The 6,397-nt window shown below is 36.3% G+C and overlaps 1 long non-coding RNA gene across 1 annotated transcript in view; it reads left to right on the top strand.

The window, feature by feature from the left end:
* The window catches only part of LOC147845100 (uncharacterized), a 122,631-nt gene extending 116,672 nt beyond the window's left edge, over positions 1-5,959 (top strand). The window contains exon 3 of the long non-coding RNA XR_015483778.2: positions 2,715-5,959. This is a non-coding gene — a long non-coding RNA (uncharacterized LOC147845100). The remainder of the gene's footprint in view (positions 1-2,714) is intronic.
* Positions 5,960-6,397: the final 438 nt, after the last annotated feature.

Genomic DNA, 6,397 nt, shown 5'->3' with positions numbered 1-6,397 from the left:
CTTTTTAGTAGTGGACTAAATTAACCCGAGATTGTAATTGAGTTCCACCACTGCTATCTAACTGCATCACAGACAAAAGGCATGCCATAAGAATAGTGTAGGTCAGATTATTAGGGAAAGAAATAATTGAATAAAAATAACAAATAACATTATAATAGGGATCCATTAGATAGTAGTGGCCACAAAAGTCAGACAAAATACCTAGAAATATCAGGGTGAGGTTGATTGATCAGTGATGCACCAGGAGCAATCCCGAGAAAATTATGACCCTAACTGGATTGGACCGGTCTGGACAGTTTGCACATCTTGGGATGGTTTGCAGATTCATCAAGCAGAAGCCAAGCACTGTTGGTAAGATTGCCCTCTCAATTTCTTCTTGCTTTTGGTGTTGAACTCAGAAATAAAAAGAAATAGATGAGAGCAGAATGCAGTAAATGGCTCAGCTAAGCTCTCAGGTTTAAAATGATTTTAGAACTGATTGTAAGAAGAAAAAAAAAAAAAAAAAGTATTCCTTTGGCATTTAATTGTCATTGAAAAGCTAAAATCTAAATATTGAGAGGCTAGTAGCAAAAACTAAGCACAAAAACTGACAGTAACATTATGGGAATAAAGAATAGCTTATGTTTTGTCGTAGAAGATAAGATTCTGTGTGACTGCACTGCTATCTTGGTTTAGCCGTCAACATGACTGGTTTTGGCTGTAAAAGTAACAGACACATGTCTGAATAAAAATATGCCATGTAAGTCTGTGCAAACAAGCAGCTTCATGGTTGGATTTATATATTTTTAATAATATATATGTAACATAAATGGGGGTTTCAAATAATACTTTGATGGATGCAGTTAACCCCTGAAAGATCTAAAACTATTGTTGACTGTAACAGCATTACTTTGAAAATGCATGTCAACTCTGTTTTATATGTTTTAGGACGGGCTCTAGTAAAAATATATTACAATGAAATTATGTTATTGAAGTTAATGTTATGTTTAATGTATGTTTAAATTTAGTAAACATGCATTTTCATTCTAGACTGCTCAAAACTCTCTTTCTCTCTCATTAGATGTCAGCTAAGAGCTGCTATCTGCCTGTTCCATAACAATTGATAAGCACAGTGCTCAGTTGGAAATCACAAAGTAAAGGAAATGCTAGAATGAATACAGAAATTCTACATATCAATTTGTATACACTAATAGAAGTATTAGTAATTAAACATCAAAGTTAACAAATAAGAGATTGCAAAATGCTTTTGTTTGTTTTCCCAGTGATGGGTTGCAGCTGGAAGGGCACCAGCTGCATAAAAACGTGCTGGATAGGTTGGCAGTTCATTCCGCTGTGGCAACCCCGGATTAATAAAGAGACTAAGTGAACAGAGAAATGAATGAATGAAAATGCTTTTGTTAAAGCATCTTGAAAAACACTAATATACCCGCTGAGCTATAGAGATAATTAATTTGAACAGTTGTTATTACTGTTTGGAAATTTCTTGTCTTGTCTTCAGCGGTTTATTACTGTTTGTAACTTTTATCTTATCTTTAGTCTCCACCATCACATACAGGGCCTGATGGCTATACTGAGGTAGCAGACCATGACACTGAATGGATCAGGGTGATATCTAAACTCCCTGAATAATCTCAGCTTGATATTCAGTTGATTTAAGTGTTTGATTAACCTGTCTCAATGTTTGAATTCTAGTAGGTAGTCTCAATGGCTTTCATGGTTCTTGACTGCACTTTCCCAAGTAGAAAATTCTGAATCAAGGAGGAAGCCTGCACAGGAGCTTGCAGTGTGAGTGGCAGTTGACCGGTGGGCACGAAGGGGGGTTCCCTAAGACGGGTAAGATTTTCCCTTGGCCAAAGCGGAAAACAACCTAAGGCATGGGACCCCTCGTAAACCCCGGGGCATCTACCCGAAAAGGGGGATGTTTAATGTGAAAGATGGTGCTGGACTGGGGTGATGCTCTATCGGCCTAAAGCATCCTTAGAGGGGAACTGTTTGAAGTTACAGTAGTCTGCCTCAGTGGCCCCGTCCAGACTTGATCACGAGAATCCTGCCTTTATTGAGGACATGTCTGTCCTTGTGACAAGCATCAACGGACAATGCCAGGGTATGATACCCTGAAGGAGATGATTGGTAAAAAGATAATGGCAATGGGCTTTCAAGAACCATTGGAGACAGTAAAGTTTCTTAAAATTTTACCAATATCAATGTGGTTGGCTGCTTTAACAGCACTGGATATATAAGGTCTGATTTTTAAGAATGTTGAATTCCTGAATGTGAAGCTGAGATGATTTTTAACTGATGTGTCTGATTTTTCATAGTATTTTACTGATGCAGGTCCTTATGCATGGCGAAGGACAATTTCGAGATGGTGTTGGCTAAAGATAAAGACTGGCTGTGAGATGGTTTGGATAACACAGCTGAATGGAATTAAGCAGTTAAGGTAAAATAATTACAAGAAATTCTCTTAGTCTTTAAATAGTTCCAACTGAGTTTTGAGGGATAAAAACTTTTGACATTTGGAACGGTGGTGAATGATTAAAGATTCTGAATTGTAATAATTTTGATGTTATAGTCTAAGACTATTGAAAATTTATGTGCATGAAACAGAGAGACAGAGACTGTTTGAGTGAAGCCATGAGTTGTGTTTTGTTTCTGTTATCGACTTGCTTAGCAACGATATTAAGAAAACAAAATGCACCAGCTGATTGTCTCAGAAAAGACATTGATTATGAACAGAAACTTTGAAACTTGATAAAAGATCATGTAAATCCAGTTGAAACTGGACAGAGAATTTTAAGAATAAATTTGTGCGAGTTCAACACCTAAAGCAAACTTAGTGATGAGCTGTCACAATATTCATATCCATGGTACAATAATGCTTATTGTCCCAAGGGAATGATTTGTCCCTGTTGTATGAATATTGTCACTAACCTCTGGAATGAGTGTTATATTATTACAGATTGTATAAGCGAAATGCCAGACATTACAGAAGTCAATAATGCTGAATCTGATGAAAAGATGATGCAGAACATGAGATGAGCTTTAAATGGATGGGTTATCCAGCTCTGTTTGCAATCGTTAATAATGACTTCTTTTCCTGATTCAGATTACTCTCTGGAATAATAATAATTTTAAAACAAGTTTTATTAGCCTTATAGCTGTGAAATTGAAGACTGCCATCCATTTCAGGTTACAAACCCATGTCTAAATTGACTGAGAAGTTCAAAGGTTAAATACAGTTAATTCTTTGCTATCTGAATATTAATGTTAAATATTTTAGACTTGATGGCATTTAAACAGTGACATTGGCTAAGTCACTAACCACAATAGTCCAGAAAGCATCCTCACTCTAGCATAGGAAAAATACACAGATAATTGAGTCGAAGTCATTTGTGTTAAAGGCAAATGCTGCAGTAAATCACTCTGTCTATGTGTGTGTGTCCTCAATGGCAGAGGAACATAATTGTTTGGATGTTGTATAGAACAAAGAGATAAAGTTGAATGAAAATGTTTGTATCTGATGGTTGAATTCAGTAAGAAGTATTTGCTGCAGCAAAAATGAACATTTTAGTAAACAGAAGTGCAGCGTGAACTTTAACAGCATTTTTAAGCAGTCAAGTCAACTCAAGTCAATATTATTATTGTGAATACTGACAAGTTTTACAGAAACTTAGACTGTCTTTAAATGAAAATTTTGTAGTCCATATCCAAGCAAGAGTCTTGATTATATGTGGTAAAAGAGTTGTTAACTCAGTCTGTTCTTGTTCAATTGGTAATGCTTTCAAACAGGTTTTACTGTCAAATGACAGGTATTAAAAATTTTCAAATAATCAAAAGTTTGAGCAAATAGCTAACCTGTGAGCATTTCCAATTGACCAGACAGTAAGAATCAAATAAATTTTATACAAAATCATACTGTTTGCTTCTGATTATGTTGACTGGTTTAGTCAGAGTAAAGTAAATGGTACAAATGACAAGTTGAGAAGATGATTATAAGGTTTATTCTTATTTCTGTTAAAAGATGCTTGAGTTTGAATTACTCAGGTTTGATCTTTGTTGAATTTGACTAAGATTTTGTTAAACCCCTAAAACGTGGGAACAAAAGAAATAGATTCACAATCCCTCTTATTGCATGTTAATTATTATTACATCTTTCTTGGTCTTGAGGTAACAGGTAATATCTATATCTAGACTCTTTGAGGTGACTGAGGGTCTGGCTAAATTCATTTAGCCCGGCTTCCAGAGAGTGGATTTGATATTAGTTTGTTAACTGTGAAGGTGATTTTGGCTCATTTATGGCCAGGACAAGGGTGCTTGTACACTTCCTATCAATGATACAGAGGAATGTGTTGCATCACTCCAATCACATCATTATTTGAATAAAAATATATTTTAAGTGGACTTGACTGACACGGAGTTCAGCAAGGTGATAATTAAACATGGGAATGGTGCTGAATTGGACTACTGTGCTGTTGGCATGTTTATTGTGTGTTAATGTAAAAATGCTTCATTATTCTAATTTGAAGTTACAGAACACGCTGATGAAGGTTTTAAAACTGTTGAAGATAAAGATGTTTTTGCAGGTCATGAATTTGAATCCTGTGTGGCTTAGGTCGAGTGGATGACCTTTTGTGTCTGATCAGAGGATCTCTGAGCCTTAGAATTGGCCTGGATGTTTGGATTTAGAGTTGGAGCAAGCTGTAGATGCATCAGAGGAAGTATCGATGGAAATTATGAGTTGTTTACTTCTGGAGGACTTTTAGGGCTTGCGCATTTGTGTTCACATTCTGGACTTTGGTCCGCTGTTGTTGTTTTTTGTATGTTTTCACTTCTGCTTGCAGGACCCTTAATCCCACCGATGATGAGAAGCGTGAACTCCTTTTGTGGGTGGAGAGTGAAAGAGCCCTTAGCTTGGGGACTGGAATTTTTAGGTTCCAGCTTGTCCAAGAAGGGGTGAAGAAAACTCTGCGAACTTATTAAGGGAGCATGAGTCATCACTTTCACTCTCCTTAGTGACTTCACTGGTTGACCGGAAGTGGAGTTTGGACTCCATTCGGGTCAAAAGGGGGGACTGAAGGATTCGGATTTCTGCTTTCCAATCCGTCTCATCATGGACCAACGGTTATCCTTTTCATCATCCTGTTTCTCAGTATTTAACTGTGAATTGATTTTAACTAATGAATAAGTTAAAACTGCTTACTGTAAGAATGTTCTGTGTCCTTGTTTCTCTTTTTGCCTGTCTATTTTAACTTTGTTTTCAGGAGACACACAAACCAGGTCATAGGTCATGGAGACCTCTCTCTCTCTCTCTCTCTCTCTCTCTCTCTCCCCATACAGAGGAGAAGAAGACACCTGTTCTAGTTGTCCTGATATTACCTATAATATTATAGCTGTTTGATTGATCTATTTTTGAGTATAATAAATTTTAATGTAATTCCTTTTCGTGTGGAGATAGACTGTGTGTAGTAAAGATATTGCAGCAGACTGTTGATGGAAACAGTCTTGAACCAGCTTGATAACACAGCTGAACGTACAAGAAACATCCTTGAGTCTTTAACACAGATGGTCTTTTGTGTCTATTGTGTTCCTGGTTTAGCTTTTTACAGGTTGGAGATCAGCTCCTAATAACTTAGGGCGACCTCACCTCTAGGCATCAGGTCGCCATCCATATCTGGATACAAATACAAGGCTTTCTTTGACGCACACACTAAGGCCATCCATATCTGGAAGTAGATACTATGTTTCTTTGACGCATGTATTTAGAATTGTCTATTTCTGTTGTAACCAATGAGAACTGTTTACCTGGATCCCACCCTTTCTGGACTTGTGTAAAGAGTATAATTGTTCGATTGTTGAAACTGTAAGCAGAGCGGCCTAGGAACTCATTGCGAGTGTTGAAGCTGGCTTCTGCGAATGAAACTGCAAACTATCTTCAGTAAACTTCATTTATTTTTTTAAATCTCTGACTCCGGCTCTTCTTCATCTACCAGACTGGTCATTCTTTGGGTTAAACTGTAAATTATCCCTACACTATATTGGAGGTATGTATTTAATTGTTGTTTACTCGGGTATTCTGACTGTACTAAAATGTGAAAACTGAAAATTCTGTGACCATTAACTCACTTTTACTTGTTCCAAACAAGATTTTATTTATTTTTTTTCTGATGTTGAACAATAATATCCAATAACTTATAATCTCTTTGGTTGTTGAAAACAGTAAATGCTGAATTAAGATTGTTCTTTTGTTTATTGTTTTATTTTTTATATTGTCAGACAGCTAAAAAATTTCACTATGTGTTAAATCAGCTGCGCAAAGCGATTGGCATACAAAAAATCTTGTAAAATTGATAAATATAAAGATTTTACGTTTATCGTGATAAATATCGATATCAACTGA

The sequence above is a fragment of the Danio rerio genome, chromosome 4, assembly GCF_052040795.2.
Source record: "Danio rerio strain M-AB ecotype USA chromosome 4, GRCz13ab, whole genome shotgun sequence".
Taxonomy (NCBI): domain Eukaryota; kingdom Metazoa; phylum Chordata; class Actinopteri; order Cypriniformes; family Danionidae; genus Danio; species Danio rerio.
This window is presented reverse-complemented; position numbering and strand designations above follow the sequence as displayed.